The sequence below is a fragment of the Mesitornis unicolor genome, unplaced genomic scaffold (assembly GCF_000695765.1).
Source record: "Mesitornis unicolor isolate BGI_N332 unplaced genomic scaffold, ASM69576v1 scaffold27425, whole genome shotgun sequence".
In the NCBI taxonomy this organism is placed as follows: domain Eukaryota; kingdom Metazoa; phylum Chordata; class Aves; order Mesitornithiformes; family Mesitornithidae; genus Mesitornis; species Mesitornis unicolor.
This window is the reverse complement of record NW_010185218.1, coordinates 1-18,904: the sequence shown is the minus strand read 5'-3', so window position 1 is coordinate 18,904 and position 18,904 is coordinate 1.

The following is an 18,904-nucleotide window of genomic DNA, read 5'->3' as shown; positions in this document are numbered from 1 at the left end:
AATTCCAATAAAAACTCACCACGAGAAAATACCATTTATGTTGAGGTAATGTTACCGTAAGCAAAATTTTTAAAGTTAAAAAGAGAGTACCTGAAACTAGGAAAAACACAACCTGGCTATTGTCAAAGATTGTATTTTCTAGGCTAATAAAAATATATGTTTTCCTGGTTCTAGTTTTCCTTCTGAAAATACAATTGTATTTTTTTTTTAATATTTCCTAAAGATTTCAAATACATTTCTACCCTCAGTGTCAAAATACTCTTACCATTAGCTACATAGTAGAGAAAACACATCTTTCATATATGATAGATAGTGTAATTAACATTTCTAGGTTTTCTTCTTTCATGGATAAGAAATGCACTGCTCAATTATCATATTGGTTTATTTCTCAGAATACTTCTAGGTATTTAGAAACAAAGCCACAAACATGCACAGCATCACCCCAAGTACTCATACACAGCAGAGCTCTCGGAAGCATTGTGTCTCTTCTCTAAAAATAAAATTTTATTTTTAATGTTGTAAATCCACAGGATTTTATGCTGCTCTTATATGTGATGGAAAGAATCGACAAAGACACTAAAAAATGGTCAAGAATTTTTGCGCTCATATGCACTGAAACAGTTCTGGATAACAGCACTACACTAGTAGGATACTATTAAGGAGTTGCTAATGCCTTTTTTTTGTTTTACATTTTTTTTTAGGTAGAAACTTGTCAATGACAATCTGCTTTCTTCTGCAGATGTAATATTCTCCCTGAAATAAAGCAAGTAGCAGATGCACTATTTCCTCAGTTTCAAGGGTTCTGACACGAAGTCAAATTGGTAAAAGAATTTTGCAATCTACTCATAACCAGATCAGCTAGTTTTCATATGCTGAGATGTTGTCAGCTGCAAATATCACTGCAAAACCACCAAGCAACATGCAGGTTTGATGTCACTTGGGTTTCCTGGTGCTGTGTGTGGTAATGTGAATATGTATGCCAAAATATCTAGCCCAATCTTGTTCCATTAAATTAGTGGGAAGTTGATTGCTGTCCTGCTGTTCACGGAATAAGGAAATTACTACTGTTCATAGAACAGATCTCCTAATCAGATGTTGCACAACTAAAGCAATTAATATTTCTCCAAGGACCAACCTGTAACACCTACCAATGGTATCAGATTTCCAGCTAAAGTGCTAAGTACCACTTTTCACATTTGGTAACATTTTCCTAGCTAGTTCTAAAGTGAGTCTGAACCTGCTTGAGCTTTCTAGCTATTGATTTTCATCTAACATGTTTCACAGTCCTCCACTTTCCTCTTTCATGTTTCTCTGCCCTTTTGTAGTATGATGCGTGTGACACTATGACAGAAAAATCTGGTCTTGTTCTAGTCCAAGACCACTTGGCAGTGAGCAACAAAACATCCAAATGTGCAGATCCTCAAAAACACCTCCAAGACCTTTAAAATAAATCAAGTATACTAACAATGTGCACAGCAGTGCAAAGGAGAATTGGGAGAGCTATAAAAGCAAGAACGTCACGTAAGTGATACTGGTGGTGATTCCTCCTGGCTTTTCTCCAACCTGCAATTGCTAAGTTCACACCTTTTGTCATGTTCCTCAGTCCTACTGACTTACCATGCAATAGCTCAACCTTAAGAAGATGTGAGATTGAATTTTAGATGTGTTACGTTTAGCTCACCTCCCTAGGCTATGGTCATGAGTAATCTGATTTGATGAGGACTCCTGAGAGATTAAAAAAGTGAACATGGGAGATCATTCCACAAGAAGAAAAATTCCTGAGAGTTCTGCCTATTCAGGAACAGTACTTGGAGGTTGTGCACACTCTTGCTCTCTCTCTCTCTTTGGCCCTGTGAAGCCACTCATGTTCCATAAGGAAAAAATGAAGAGCTGCACCTGGTGCGAGAGCAGGGTAAAGTGCTGGTTTGTTCTGTGTTGGCATCTGGATTTGCCCTCACTGTCTAGCAGATGTAGAGGTCTGTGACCTAACTAAGGGCCTATGTCCGCCCAACAGGAGCAGTGACAGAAGGTCAAGGGAGACAACCCACACAAGTTGTAGAAAATGTCTACTTTCCTTGCCTCTTTCACTTCTAAAGAGGAAAATTGGACATTGATATCTGACTAAATACTGGAGTTTCATTTATTCAACTAATTTTTTTGCACCTATTCAAGCTTCTAGTTTAAAACCAAACAGAAAAACACAGGTAGAACTCTCAATTAAGATGCTTAAACAGTATGAAAAAAGTGAGAATCATCCCACAAAAACGACTTGTTGAAATTATGTCAGAAATCATGTAATACTTAAGGATGATACAGCTCTGGAAAAAAAAAATCACATTAATCTTCATCTTATAGCACTACTTTACCTAAGCTAATGTTCTCAATGAGTTTGGGAAACCATGAATATAGGCCTTTGAAGAGCTGAAAAATCTGTTCACACTGTTATTTGTTATTTGCTGCTCATTAGATGCTGAGGGCAGTGGTTTCTAGATAGACCCCTGTCACTGGCAGCCCCAGGCAGCCCTAGGATCACACACTCTCAAGATGTTAGGCTATTTGGTAAATGTGTGAAATTCAAAAGACACTGCAGATTATTTCACAATAACAAGCTCAGCTCACAAGTCACACATACTACTAGATGGCAAAAACCTAGAAAAAGTGTGCGTTAGGTGTCAGAAAGAACTTGGTTTTTTTCCAGTGCCATTTCTACAACTGGGCAGTTCGGTGTCATGAAAAGATAACAAAGTCACTTTCAAAATAAGAAATATGCCAACACAGTAAGTACAGTATCACATAGAGAGACTGCATCAGAGACACAAACCTGGGAGGTCAAAAAAGTGTTTTGCTGTGCTCAGGTTAATGAGCAGCTGAGAGCTATGACTAACAGGTTACACGGCTGCCAGACCTGCAGATGCACCTGTAGCTCTGAAATATAAACACATTTCTCCACTTACTACAGCCTGTACACCAAAATGTCCCTAGGGCTGACTGTTGGAGAGTCTCTCGGGTTCTCTAGCAGTACAGGGGTGTGGATGTCAATAGTCTCTGACAGTAAGGGGATAGGAAATGTGAAGAAGTCTCAGAGTCTGTGAGTTGAATGGGAGATTTGTGCAAATAGTGCTATCAATTGCTGGGAAACTGGCAGAGGGTGCCTAAAGAGAATATGGGGAAAAAAATAATGTTGTATGGTAGAAGATGAAATTATAAAGTAAAATACCATCCCATTTCTCAGAGGAAGGAGGAAACATGAAGTTATGACTTAGCACTGCTGTTAATTCCAGGAGCTGTTTTAACCACTCTCCTACCCAGAAATTTCAACCCACTGTAATATATATTTGAGCTTTCAGTTTCCTTGCTCCTCTTCTTTCTTCTGGGCCACTTCCCTTAGCACAGCCTTCCCACTCATAAGGACTACTTCCTCTGTTTCCAGGAGTCTCCAGCATCTTGATTTATTTTCTGCTGTAAACATGCTAGAGGGTAAGTCCATGCCTTTGTCCCCAGTCCTTTCCTCACAGCACAGTTGTTTGCTTCTCTGCATCAACCTGCCGGGTTGTTTGCTCTCAAAAGCTGGGGCATTGCAGAATGTTGGCGAGGGAAAGAGATGTCGTTGAATTTCTCTAGCCTCACTATCTCCAGCTCAAAAATATAAACATTTCCTGATATATAATACTATACCTTCTTAGTATTGTCTTGTGAAATATTCACTGAATATTACCTCTTGTTACAGGGGCATGTAACATGGGAGTGACTTCTGTAACCCTGTAAAAGGAGACTGAGCTTTCGAAGCATCTTCTGTAGCCCCGTCGCCCAGTAATACGGTATTTTGCCCAGTAATATGGTATTGGTATTGCTATTGCCAGGCCACAGGCTTTGTTCTGAGTGTCCACGTCCTCAGGACTGAGGCTTGCCAGGTTGGCTGTGCCTGAACTCATCCTGACCTGACTGAAACTTTATTTTTGCTTGGTTTAGCTGCAACAGCAGTTCTGACCAGGTGGCTATATTTAATTTGTCCTAGTTTTGCTTATCTTTGTGTGGCACAACCCCAGTTTTTCTACAGATAGTAGTAAAAAGTAGTTATTTCTAACATGATGCTGCAACATAGAAAAATACAGTCCTAGTATGACAGTGGAGACTTTGAGAAGTAGGGACAGAGAATGAGGTTTGGAGGGAGCCTTTCATGAAGGACTGACAAACTGAAGCCATTGACCTTAGGACTCAGAGAAGCAGTGGAAGACTAAAAGCATTATGCTTAGAAAAGGGGTATAAACTAGGAAGTGGGTATAAAACGAATGTATCTATTATTTTTTATGCTGCTATTATTTTTTTTTTGCCCAGAAGTACTCATGTAATTTTTCTTTTTTCTTTTTTCTTTCTTTTTCTAAGATAGTTAGATCTAGACTAATAATGATTGTTGGATTAGAGTGTTAAAAGTTTGATTACTCTTACAATAAATTTTTGGGATTGTGAATAAGTTGTTTCCTTTTTGCCCATAACAGAACTGTGAGTATTACATTTGCCCCACAGATGAGGCCAACTAGACAGCATTGAGCACCTTGGTAGACAGGCTGGGTTGTGGCACTGCAAATTTATGAAGTGTGGCACCACTCTGGGGAAACCCAAAACAGACATGAGAGAATGAATGTGCCTCACCCTGAAAACCTGAGATTTCACAGATCTATATATGATAATCAATTTAGAGCCAGGTTTTGTCACGTGTTTGAGATCTACCACTAAATTCAGAGATGCAAGATGTAATAAGTCATCAGGGTTTGTATAATATTTTCCAGGGCTTGACATCAGTTTTTAAAATGATCCAGATAAGAGCTACTTACTACCTTCTCCTCTTATTTAAGATAAAGTCACAAATTAAAAAGAGTTGGATCAGCCAAAATCAACAATATCGCTCATTTGTGGCCACACACTATAACTACCTGTAGTCCTTATGCTAAAATCTTGGCTACAGAAACATACCTCACATAGTTTTCTTTCTGATACCTTGTGTGGGTTTTGCTCTTCTCAATTAGAGATACGTTATAACCGAAATACATTTATCCAATGCAAACTACAAATGCATTAATAAATTAATCTGGAAGCAAGATACAAGACTTTCTGTGGTTTACAATCTTCTGCTGAAATGACCTCATAATGCCACCAAATTCTGAACCTTGCCTGACTTCAACTTTCTTTATGAACCTGAAAATCTCAGAGACCCGCTGAAACTCTGGTGGCCCTTTGATGAAATATATGTCCAACTTCTCTCTCTCCTTCCCTATTAGCAGTTCCTTTTCTTCTCATGAGTTGGAGAAGATAATCTGGTGTCCTCTCTTATCCATCCCAGTGCACTCGAGTGTCAGCAGGCCTGTCTGTCTCTCCTCCTAATGGATCATCCTGTACTCCTTCACACTGATTCTCAAGCTGGCTGATAAATTGTGATTTCACTTGTCACAGCTTTCTAATACAGCTTTTCCAGGTTGTGGCTGATGTCCAGAGCCTTTGGCCCTAATTTTTCTAGGCTTTTTTCTCAGGCAGAGAAAATGTTAGGACATGTTCCAGGAGAGACTCTCTGATTTCAGGGAAAAAAAAACACAGATGGCTTTTCAGTTGAACATACTTTTATTGCTTATTTGCGGCTTGCTTTCATCTTAACACTTACACAATCTCTTCCAAGAACAGCAAACTAGTTTGCATGTGCTAAATATACCAGCATAAAAAAACCTTATTGCAATGTGATCTGAGAGTTTCACAAATACAGATGGACTGGGCTTCATATCACACTTACTAACACTGATACTGTTTTGCACAGTGGCACAAACAGTCTGTCCACAACCATTCAACTAACAGAGCAGGTGTAAAGTATCTCACTTGTGGACAAACCTGCAAGCTAGCTCTTCTGCTACCATTATGAGAGAGCAATTAGTACTGCCTTTAAAAAAGAGAGAGAGAGAATGCAATAAAACTTACTGCACCGTAGTACAGAAAAAACCACGGTGATCCTCATTTGCTGGGGATGGAGAAGAGCATGTGCAGCCTGTGGTATCACAGAATCTGTGGTGTGGTTAGTTTGCTGTGGACTGTGAGAAAGGAGGTTTTGCTGACTTATCTAAAGTTTTCTTCTATTTTCTCTATGGAAGTTACTAAGGAAATGGTGTCTCCACCCTGTAAATAAAACCTGTCAGAAGATGATTAGGGACAGATTCAGTATGTCCATAAATTGGTGTAGCATGGCTACCAGGCTGGCGTCAGGCTGCTGGACTCTCCATGGGGAGTTTTCTCAGAAATAAAGCAGGCTCCTCCACCAAACAGTTGCACAGGAGTGTGAGGGCAGTGTCTTGAGATGACTGAAGACTTTCTGGGGATGGTTGTGTCTTTTGGATTCAATTTCATTGAGCAGTCCAGCAGATACCTGAAAAGCAAAATCAGGGAAGACTTACATTTCAGAGATGCCAAGTTCCGTGCCACAAGTACTACTGGAATCTGTGAGCTTGTCACATGGCAGCCACAAGTTCCGCCAATGTATTTAGGCACTTAGGCCAAAATTTATTCTTCCAACCTTTAAGTGTCTACTTCTAGCACATAAATTAAGCACCTTCCCTTCTTGGTTAAACTTAGATTTTCACAGATGGCCTCTGAGATTGTGTTCATCATGTTCCAGGGCCGAATGTGAAGAGCAAGAAGCAGCAGCTACAACAGATGGGAACTATGTCCCAGCATAATCTTTTGTTTTGGAGAAAAACAGTTAACAAACCAGGTTCCTAAAATTAATAGATGTTTGACAGTGTTATTCATAATCTTGGCACTTCAGCTTTCTCATTGCAAAATTGAGATAACTGTATTGATTCATCTCATAAATGTGGTGAGAGGACAAATATTGTAATATCTGTGAAGCAATCAGATCTCACCCTAACAGAACTAGAGACATGATCATGAGGGAAAAGCTAATTTCTGCAGTCCAAGAAGAGTCTGGGTAGTGTACATTAAATAGGGCCTGGTCCTGCACACTAGTGAAGTGCAATAAAAAGAACCCCCAATAACCAGTCCCTCAGCTGGGAGGATGACTCCTGCAAACTGAACAAAGCATCATGATATGTGTACTCAAGCTATTAACAGGGAGGGCAGATTGCATTTATAATTATATTTGCTTGTGTAGTTCTTCCTGTGAGCAACTCAAAGTATCTTAAGAGTATGTTGAAGTCCCAATTTACTTACATCTCGGTTGTCATGTCTTTGCCGAGGCTCTGTGAAATGCCCCAAAGCTGTGACAAAGTGCTATGATACCTGAGCAGCTGCTGATGCAACATTCTTATGCCATGGATAGAAACTGTGTTTTGCTTTTATGTATCTTCCTATGTCTTCTATAACACAGTGCCCCTTCAGAACACCTGTATAGGTATGAGGATGCAGAGGAAGAGGACAACCTTTGCAGCCTTACTTCTGTGACATGATAGGGAGCACACACAGTTTTCATGGGCATAAGCAGGGTACTGTCTTCATAGTGTACCAATAAATCTGTTCCTGCTTCTGGGTGAGTCATCAGCAGGTCTTTAGATCTACAGGATAAGTTTCTTTCTCTTCAGCAAAGGATGTAGACAGCATTATCAGGCTTACCTACTAGAAAACCACCTCAGCCTCAAAGAACGGCAATTCAGAAACTCTTGGCTTACTCTTTTTCCAAAATAAAGAGTGGTTTTTCATCACCAAAACCTCCAAAGATTTAATTCAGGTAATCTGAAATGTTTAATTGGGCTGTAATTCAGTTTCTTCAATATACCGGTTGGCTGCCTAGTCTGAACTCATTGTCTAGGCTCTTTCTATCACTAAAGAGAGCCCCCTCCATAAAGTGAGTCATTCCAGCCTAAGGTGGAGTAGCTTAAGACAGAAGCAGTTACCCTCTGCAAATACCTACCTCTAGAGGAAGCCCTTATACTACCTATCTGATTACCAATTAAGGGTGGTAGAGATTATTCCTATAGCCTACAACATTCAGTTTGAAGGAGTCTGGAATTAATTACCTTCTAACAGACCTTGCAGAGTCCACCTGTGTGCTCCTCCTTGAGTCGCTACATGCCCATCCCTGTAAGCTTGAGGACAGTCAGCAAAATGTCTGATGAGTACTAACTACTATGGATGAGGATGCTCAAGAGGTGTCTGCAGCACAGGACTCAGTAATATGTTTATTGAATTCCTTTTTCAACACAAAACCAATTTCACCATAAAAAGACAGGCTGAAGCACAGTAGAGGAACGGGAAAGCAACTCTACTTATAGGCACCTTCCTTCCTCGTGCTGTCCTGCTTTGCCCGAAATTCTTAAACATGCTTTGACACAGGGACCGAAGTCACCATTTATTCTTTCATATGTGAGGCCTAGAATATGACATGAACGGCAAGGCCATCACTTAATATATGCTGTGGTCTTAGTGTTATACAGCTGAGGCCCAGTAATTTCTATTTAATTAATCTTGATAATTTTACTGACATTTTTGCCAACAGTGAACTGTCTCCAACTCTCCCTTTCCTTCCACAGGTAAAGAGACTTCTTTGAGAAATTAGGAAAATTATGTCACTGTATCCCCACATCTTGACTTCAGTATCCACATAACATTCTAAATTTAAGGCAACAGTATTATTGTCAGAAAAAGTGAGTTCTCTCTTATGTTCAGTAGTTGATAGGGTAATAGAAACACATCATGGTTTGGTTCCCTTGCTTCAGTTCTGTCAGTGGTAGTGTTGTGACAGCTTGTAGAAAGTCCCAGCTGAAGTAAGACAGTTTTGTAGCAGAAATTTTTCATTCTTTCTTGATTCCTCTCTTTGGTACAACCAAGCGGTACTTCCCTGTTCATAGACTTTCAATTGATTAGCATGGTGAAGTTTATGTATTGTTTTCTTCCCTTCTTGCTCTTTCTAATTTTATAGCTGGAGAACCTAAGCATCTTTCTGATTTTGTAAGGCAGGAAATCTTCACCTGACAATGCCTCTGACTTTGGGAGGCTTTTCTCCCACTGCTTCCTCTGCTTCCATCTATTAGGCAGTTCTTTGGATTAGTTAATGTTTCTAAAGCTCACTAAACCCTTACAGGAAAGTTACTAACAGTAAAATCATAGAAAGTAAGTCTCAGAAAGCTCTCCAGAGATCATCTAATCCTTTCCCAATTATTTTTCACAGAACACGCTTTCTAGACCAATGAACATATCATTCCTTTCCTCTGGGTTTCTTCAGACTCCAAACATCCCTGAAAAAGGGATATTCAGGTGGCTCTGTCCTTTCTAACAGGCCCTATCCTCTATAATATAATAACAACTTAGCTACAATTAAAAATGTAGTCCCAAGTGCCTAAAATTAAATGTCAAATATGAGATATTTCTTCTCTTTTGAATCTTTCTTTTTTCCTGTATTTTAATCTCAATCAAACTTTCTGAAGTAGCTTCCAATTACTTGCATTACCATTTGAGAAAGAAACCATCACTGATTTTCAAGATCAGAACAATTGGAGCTCAGGCAGCCTGAGAACACTGCCCACTTGTCTCCAATCTAAGCACCCAGACTGGAGGCACAAAGAATTAAAACTCTTTCAAAACAACGTGTGCAAATCTGTGCTTTCTTCCTCAAGATAGAAGTGAGTCATGAGTCATTCATTCCCCATTACAAGGATTCTTCAAACCCATTACGCCATACTCAAGACTGCTGCTTACCTCACAGATTAGGAAACTAGCATGTAGGTCTTCCAAGGATGACTCTGTCTGTGGTCTTTCGTGTGTAAGAGAGAAAATGAAAACAACAATTTATCCATTCCTGAGAGACTTCAAATTTTAGCAGTTCTATCAATATGTAAATGGTTGCAGGTTTGTATATATTTTTTCTCCCATATTTGTTTAGAAAGAACTGTCTGCATAGGCTGCTTGCTATTCAGCTAGGTTTTTTTCCTCTCCTGCATGGGAGGAATTCAATCCCAAAGTGCCACATTTGCTAAGTCTCTAAAACTTTAGCCATCACTTACAGGTTGGCTCTGCTATTTTCAGCTGTAAGTGCCTTTTGCTTGGGCAAACTGGCAGACCAAACAAAAAGAAGGAAATTGGTGACTCCAGAAAATCCCTGAAAAGGGCAGAAGGAAGCCCCAGTGTCACAAGACAGGGAGAGAAGAGGGCAAGGATTACTTATGTTACCCCAAGACAATTGCACCCATCTGTAGGCCCTGGGCAATGGACTCCAGAGTAGTCCCACTCTCAAGAGCAGAGACAAGCCCCTTCTCCAGGTGACCGCTCCTCTTTCTCATGGGGCAGCAAAAAAGAAGTGCCTTAGGCAGGATTTTTGATCCTGCAAGCCAAGCATTTCTTTAACAGGCATAGTAGTTCACAGAAGATTAGACTTGCAAACAAAACTGCTGAACTAGCAACCTGTACACTGAGTAGGAAGAGATGTCCTGAGTAGTAAACATATTTTTTCAAATTCAGAAAGCAACTCAGAGGGAGATTGTATAGAAAGAAAATATGAGTTGTGTCTCCCTGCTATCGAGTGTCCCTGTAGGGAAGGCACTTTCTGCTTATGCTTGGAGGTTTGCAAAGTTTTGCTGTTTATAAGTACAACAAAATCTATTCAGCCCTTTCCAAATCAACAGGAATATTTATGTTTTATGTTCTTTCAGCCATCACAGAGACCTTTTTCTAATGTCTTGATTAGGCGTTCCTTCTAAAACAGCTCTGTGAGTCTCTCTTATACTCTCTGGAAAACATGTAGTTAGGTTACACAGCATTGGTTTTACTGAAACTCCACATAGGTTTTCTAGGAAATGTCAAAATCCAACTATAACTGTAGCACAAGCCAGTCTTACAGCTTTTCAGGAATACTGCAGGAAACCACACAGTAGTCTTAGAGAAAATGGTCAACAGCTGCTGCCAAAAAAACTGAATTCGAAAAATGTAGCTTTACTGTAACTTGCTATAGAATTGTAAAAAGACTCTTCAGGGAGCAGATAAGTGGCCATATTATTAATCGGTCCTGGTTTACAATGATCACTTACATAGGCATCAATTTTCACTCCAACAGCTGGAGGCTGTGGCAGCTGCAGCGCCAACGGCATTGGTGAAGTGAATGTTTTAAAAAAATAAATGCATTAGACCAGCCTGCACACTCAACTATACTTCCACACTTTGAAGCAAAAATATATTTTAACCACTTTCTGTTATTTTAATCATAGAATCATAGAATGGTTTGGGTTGGAAGGGACCTTAAAGATCGTCTGGTCCAATCCTCTGCCATGAGCAGGAACACCTCCTATTAGACCAGGTTGCCCAAAGCCCTGTACAACGTGGCCTTGAATGCTTCCAGGGAGGGGACATCCACAACTTCTCTGGGCAACCTGTTCCAGTGTCTCACCACCTTCATAGTGAAGAATTTCTTCTTTATATCTAACCTCGATCTACCCTCTTTCAGCTTAAAGCCATTAATCTCTTTCTTTCTATTGATTTCAATGCTGCAATGTCACCACATCAAAAAGGGAATGAGCTGCAGGTTTCAACTTGCCTCATACAGCAGCCTCTTAGAAGTATAAGATCATTACAAATGGCTTTGCAAAAATTACAACAGATGTTGAAGGAGGGGCTCTAAACCACACAGTGCAGTGTGGTGTAGACTGCATGATCTGGTCACATACTGGGAGGACGGTAGCTCTATTGGCACAGTGCTCTGCCTGACCTAATTAGCTCTGAAACATCTGGACCTTGGCTTGTCTCTCTTCATAATGCTCTCCTAAGGCAAGTATGATGCTGTCTAACATGACACTGCTTTGGATAGTATAAATGTACTCTAATTTTGCTTACAGATTCTTTTCACTAGTGCTGATGGAGAACCATGTAGAAATTACATAGAAGTCAGTCAGTGACAATGAACATGAAGAGTACCTTGGTGGGCTTGTTTCAACAGTCAACAGTAATTTTGGAGACCTGAATTTAATTTTAAAAGCACACATTCTGTATACCAGGTATTTCACAGCATTTTCTGATGAGCTGCAGCAGTGTCTAGAGCAGCTAGAAATACTTTCTGTCCTAAGAACAGGATTTTATTGATTTTAACCACCCAGTCTTAAGCCTGTAGAGAGCTGCAGTAGTTTAGGTACTGACTGCTCAAGTTCCAGCTGGAACAGAACAAGTAGACACCCATAAAGTATTCATCCCTCAGTTCTGAACTCAGCCTGGAAACTGTTTTCAGAAAAGAAGAACCACACTCTTGATTCTTGTAATAATGTTTTGCAATAGATCACACAGGAAGCGCTGTTTCCTATTTTCAGATATTGGGTTTAACTATGTGCTTACTCTCAAGAAGAAGACACGGTCAGACAAAACAAGCTTGATAAATCAGTGAGTAGCAATTTTTTTTCCTTTTTTACATGTAAATGTGTATATATAGATATAGATTCACTCAGTGGTGTAGTATATGTGCCTAATGACAGTGGCAGTAGAGCTACCATTCAAGCAGAGACACTATCTTTAAGAACAGTTGGGTCTTGTAACTAGCTTAGAACTCAGGATAAGGCTAAATGTGACAGTAGAGAATTGAACTGGACAAATGGTGTAGAAAATTATAATCTTTTTTGTACTAGAAACCTACTGGGTCTTAGTTTTGAAGCTGTTTCAGGAGGTCAGTAGCTTGAAAATGTATTCTGCTAAGGATTTACACTGATCAGACTTTAAGTCCTTCACACTTAATCTAACCTCTCCAAATCTAAGCCACATCTTACTCTATCAGATGCAGATGGCAGAAGTTCTTCATCACTATCCTATCACATGGTTTCTTTGTATTATTCAAGCATTTAAATCTGTTAAAGGCGTTGTTTCTTTATCATGTTATGAAGGAATATGTTCTTCGGGACTGGTTCCTCTTCGTAATGCGATGTCTCTGAGCCACCACATTAGAAAGCTTGTATTCCATATCTCATATGTATCAGTCATGATCTGGCTTGCAATTTTTGTTAATGAGGTTTTGCATTAATAAAATTCATCGCTACTACATCGAAATTGTACCATTCTCACACCCAAGGAGAGGTGAGCTCCTCTGCTTGGATAAATGAGACTGGCCACTTGGGTATTAGCAAAAAAAACCCTACAATAGCCTAAGAATATATATTTCTCTTTTTTTGGTAGCATATAAAATATGCAGCAATAACAACATTTGCTTTCATGAGAGGATCACACTGTCATTTGTAAGTACCAGTTGACAGTGCCAGAGCAGTGGGCTTGAACTTCTCTGTGTGGAGACCCTTATAGCAATAACATGTCAGGGGAATGATCCTATGACATATGCTCAATCTCGACTCCAGACTTTTATCCTTCTTTTTGATACTCGAGTTCATCCCCAGAATGGTTGTGACTACAACTGTTGTTTGAATTAGTCTGAATTCAGTGTTTTATCTGAAGCAGTTTAAGCAGAGTCACTGAAAAAAAAAACGAACAGAGAGAGTAGCACAGGACTTAGCCTACACAAGAGAAGAGCGCTGTTACATATACAGTCTTGATTTGATGGAAGACATTTAATAGCTGCCTCAAGTTTCTCTTTCTCAGAGTGCTTATTTTCAGTGCTTATGCTACTCTTTTACCGTACATTTGTTTAGGTAAGAACACCTCCTACTTCTTTTGTCTTTCAACCACATAGACTGACTCTATTTAACTGCAGAAAAGCTCAGAATTTTTGCAATACTCTCTTTCTGGTTTTGGTGGAGAATGGAAACAATTGGATCCTGAGGGTCCACAGAGAATTAAGCGTGCTTTTTTCCAGCTCAGAATGTTTTATTCCTTGAAAGTTCTGCAGGAGGAAAAAACTCATCAGTTAGGAGGCAAGCAGTTCTGAAGAGATGTTTCTAATGCTCAGCTGTCATAAAAGAGGAAGAGGTTTCCAAAGCAGAGTTTAATTTTGGAAGGGACTATCTTTCTCCAGTCATGTTCTGGAAAGAAATCCTGTGATCGTTATCACAAGAAAAGATGTGTTTGAAGGTAACTATCAGCTCAGAGCCTTACACACAGCATTTAGATTACACTCCAACATTTTTCCTTCACCTTTCTTGGTAACTTAATAAAAGTAGGTAATTTTATGCTTGCTCCTCAAGATGTCTTTTGTGTCTGTGCAGAGTCTTCTCTGTAGTTTTGCCTGTCCACAAACTCCTCCTGGAAAGTCATAGGCAAAGCTAAAGAGATAAAGCTGTTAGCAGGAAACATTAGGCATCTCTTTGGCAACACCTGCTATCAAGATATAGGGTATTCGTTTTCTCCATTTAAGTTTCAGTTTTACTCTGTTCTACATTCTACTTCTCTCTCTTCATAAAGTGCCCTAGATGCTGCTGACACATACTTTTAAGATGACTACAAGCAATTTCTTTTTCTGTGTGACAAACACTGCCATTTGTGAAAAGGAGGAGAGTGAGGGCAGGGAGAGTAACGCCATGTTACCCATTCATACATTTCAAAAGAGAAACTTTGTCTTAGACCGTAAAAAACGGAAAGGAAACTTTGGGGGTCATTCAGTTTTGAGACAGACGGCTCCATTAATGCACGGATGCTCTTCTAACTTGTAGTTATCAAAGGTTTTGATTTCCATAGGGAAACTTAATCCAAATCTCCTTTAGGGTGCAGCACACTCACTGAGCTGTGACAGCAGTCATCCCTGAATGTGTCAGTGAAGCAACTCAGGAGCCTCTTTGCTTGAATTACACTAACGTGGAAATGTCTGATAGTCATGCTAGCACCTAGACACTTCTATAGCTAATGGTGGCACACTACAGATAACAGCTAATACTCAAGAGCTAGCAAGGCTTCTCTCAAAGCAGCTGAAATACAGAAATCTGAAAAGATGTGATCCAGAGCTACACTCTCATTACAAGAATCTCTGATGTGGCTTTAAGTGCAGCTTTGTTAAAACTTTCAAAATAAATGAAATTACATTTATTTTGGCTCTCAACATTACAATTATTAAGAACATAAAATTTTCTGTAATATCTCTTTCCCAGGGTGCAGGTGTTTGGCCTGGCGCTTGGCCACACTTCACTGTACCCAACTTCTTGAAGACTCAGAACATAACCAGTCCTCTGAGGGGAAACGAGAGTAGATTCTCATTGGACTGCTCATATGTTTACATGCTTTTGCATGATAAGCACACAGAATACATTAGAAGGGAAGGAGGGCACCAAAAAGAAAATTCTCCTTCTCTTATATTTCTACATTTGGTTTGACTCAATTGCCTGCTTTTGCAGAAATCATCTAGAAGTTCTGTTAGCAACCAAAACTATCCTGTGCATGCAGAAACTGGGTGTGTGGGCAGTTCAGTGGGCACTGATGACTGCACGCAGTCCATAAAGTAAACGAGAAAGCCCCACAAATTAAAATCCTTAAAACTTCCTGAATATTCATTTGTAATTTTGGAAGGAAAATAAAAGAGAATTAAGCCAAATAATCACAAGTTCCCAAGTCAGAATCTCTCAGAAAAAAACATTTATACTTGCAGCACAAGAGCAGAGATTAACCTGGAGATTTCACACAGAATCACACAGAATCACACAGAATCACACAGAATCACACAGAATCACACAGAATATTAGGAGTTGGAAGGGACCTCGAAAGATCATCTAGTCCAACCTCCCTGCCAGAGCAGAATCACCCAGAGTAGGCGATCTTTGCTAACACACCCATTCTGAATGTTCATGCCTTTAGAGCCAAAACGAGATTCTTTTGTCAAGGGCTACAGCTTCTGCAGAAGATGTTCCTTTCTGCATGAAAATGAAAACTGGAAAAATGGTTAAAGATAAAGGAACAAAAAATCAAATGCAGACAGTAGTTTCCAATAGAATTTGTTAGCCAGATCAGTTTTCCAGAGCTCTTTGTGATTAACATTATTTGTCTTCAAAGGATACGGAATGTTTTAGAAAGCATTTCAGAGAATATTTTTAATATTTTGTGCTTTTTGTGGAAATGAAGCTCTGACTTATATCTGATGCAAATGCTCAGAGATTTCCCATCATATCATAGATGGTAAACAAAATAACCATAGTACACACTGTCTTTCTGGGCAGCATCAATGTGAATTGTATAGTACAGCAGCTCGATGTTGGTAGTGGGAAGGTGTACTGAGCCTGTCTAGGAAGGACTAGATGGATTGGACTAGATGACTGGGGGATTGGACTAGATGATCTTTTGAGGTCCCTTCCAATCCCTAACGTTCTGTGATTCTGTGATTCTGTGACTTAATTTTCTTCACAGCAGTCCTTATGGCGCTGTCTTTTAGATTTGTGACCACAGCTAGGAGAGGTGACCCAAATTGACCAAAAGGATATTTTGTCCCACATAACGTCATGCTCAGCAATAAAACTGTGTGGGGTGGCGTGGAAGGTTTTCCAAAGTAGATATTGTTCAGAGACTGACTGGCCATTTATCTTCTTGGTGGGAGGTGACAAGTGTTTGTGTTTGTATAATCTCTTGTGTTTTTTTCTGTTTCTTTCGCTTATTCAACTGCCTATCTCAACCTACAATTTTTTCTTGCTTTTGCCTTTCTGATTCTCTTCCTCATCCCACTGTGGAGGGAGTGAGTGAGTGACTGGGTGGGACCTTAGCTGCCAGCTAGGATCAACCCGTCACAGGAGATAAGACTTGGGCAGCAAAAGAGACAAATCTGTAGGGTATCAATTACCTTTAGTTCTGTTACTCCCACAATTATTTTCGCTTGTTTTTAAATCTCAAAAGCAGTTCTAAACTAGATTTAAAAAATAGCATCTTCCTTGTATATGTACAAATATTTAACAAGGCTAAGTGCACCAGGGGACGTTTAGATCATATGTTAAGAAAAACTTCTTCACTGAAAAGGTAATCAAGCACTGGAACAGGCTGCCCAGGGAAGTGGCTGAGTCACCATCCCTGCCTGTATTTAAAAGATGTGTAGACAAGGTGCTTAGGGAAATGGTCTAGTGGTGGACTTGGTAGTGTCAGGATTACGGTTGTGCTTGATGATCTTCCAGGTCTTTTCCAACCTAAATGATTCTGTGAATACATGCTCAGAATGTCCCACCATGTTAATTAAATTGAGTTTCTTATTGAAAGGCAGACTGGGGGCCTGCCCCCGTGTCACTCCAGCCACCGGATGAGTTTCTTCAGTTACATTTAGTCTTATGAAACTCAAGTGCAGAGAGAATGATGATGTGGTTTTGAGAATGTGGTCTCTGCAAAATACGTCTGCAATCACACGGGGTAGACCTCACCACTGAAAAAAGTGCATGTCGGGGCTGCAAGCAGGAAAGAAGCAAACATTGTTGCACGATGTGAGCAGTCAGGAGTCAGAGCAAGTTGGGGCAAAGGCACTACCTGAAGTCTCTGGGACAGCTGGGAGCCATCTGTTGCCTCTGTCAAGAGGACATCAAATTGCCTCTGTCAAGGCATCAAATTGCCAGGAAAATGCAGATTTCAAAAACATCAACCTGCTATGGATAGCCACCAATCTGTCATGACGTGCCTGACAAAAGCAGTCATGATGACAGGATGAAAGAGCAGCCCTTTTGTCAGACAGCAGATAGCTTTGTTTGAGTTGCTACCAAACATACTGATTTCACTTCCCCACTAAGTGACCAGGAAGAATGTGGTCCCTCTGGCACCTATCTTCACAAAATGCTTTTCCCAGCTTCTCACAGGACATGCAAGAATTCTTCCATTTTCTTCGGAGATCTATAAGAAGACAGTTCTCCTCAACTTTTCAGAGACCAAATTACACAAAGCTACAATTCTGTACCTGGCTCACAGTCCTATGAGAGACTTGGGAAAGGGGGAGGGTTTGGTGACAGGAAGGGCTGACATCAAAGTCACAAGCCTTTACCTGCTCCCACTGTAACAGAACTTGTCCTAGAGCTTTCACAGCTCTGCTGCACCACTCAGGTGTGACTCCTTCTTCAAAGGGAAGTCCAGTCCTTCCAACAGTCCCCAGATGAAAACAGAAGGGACAGAGAGTTCAGGCAACCCTTGCACTTCCTCAATTGCTTTGTCACCTTACTGGTGAAGGATGAAGGATGACATCAAATAACTGCTACACATGAAGAATCGTTAGTGCACACCCATAGTGATGGCCATATCTGCCTTTCACCTTTGTGCCCCTCCAAGACACTTAGCCAGTCTCAGCTTTGGAGCTCCTGAAGCACAGCTGCTAAACAGCTACTGAGACAAGGAATCAAAACTTCTTTCATCCCTAAGCACTGGGGAGGTCTTTCAATTGACAGGAAGGTGCCATGGCAGGTACAGGTGTTAGAGGCCACACAAATAACAACTGTCACCTTTTATGCCATTTGCCAAAGTGTTTACCTATTTGCTCTTTCTACAGGACTGCACACTGCATTAATTCCAGAGTTACATAAAGCCAGCACACTTTCATGGGCTACCCCTGATCCAGAATCTGTAAAGGGGACAACATTTGCCATTTTAACCCAGACCAACGCTGTCAACTTGCTGCTCTGCAACACGCAGAACACAGGTCCACCAGGTGGGTACATTCAGTGCTGTGCAAAGGTAATTTCCACACCTTCAGTGACTTACTTCTCCTATGCATTAAGGCTCCCAGGAAGCCTTATGAACAACTTGAACAAGCGGCAGTCAGCTGTGTTTGAACCTTTGCACTTTTGCAGACACCAGTTTACATCTTGCCAGTGCCTGGTCCTCCTTAGGTGAGGGCTGCAGTATTGCCCAGCATGACGAGAAGATGGCCAGGCCCCAAGAAGAATCACACACACACACACAGAATCACACAGAAGATTGGGAGTTGGAAGGGACCTTGAAAGATTCAGAGAAGCATGGCTATGCTCTGCATGCCTGCCAGTGGGCTTTCCTGTTGCTGCCTTGCTGGCTTGCTCCATCCTTTCAGAAAACCACTGCTGAACACAACAGCCCTGAACTATCC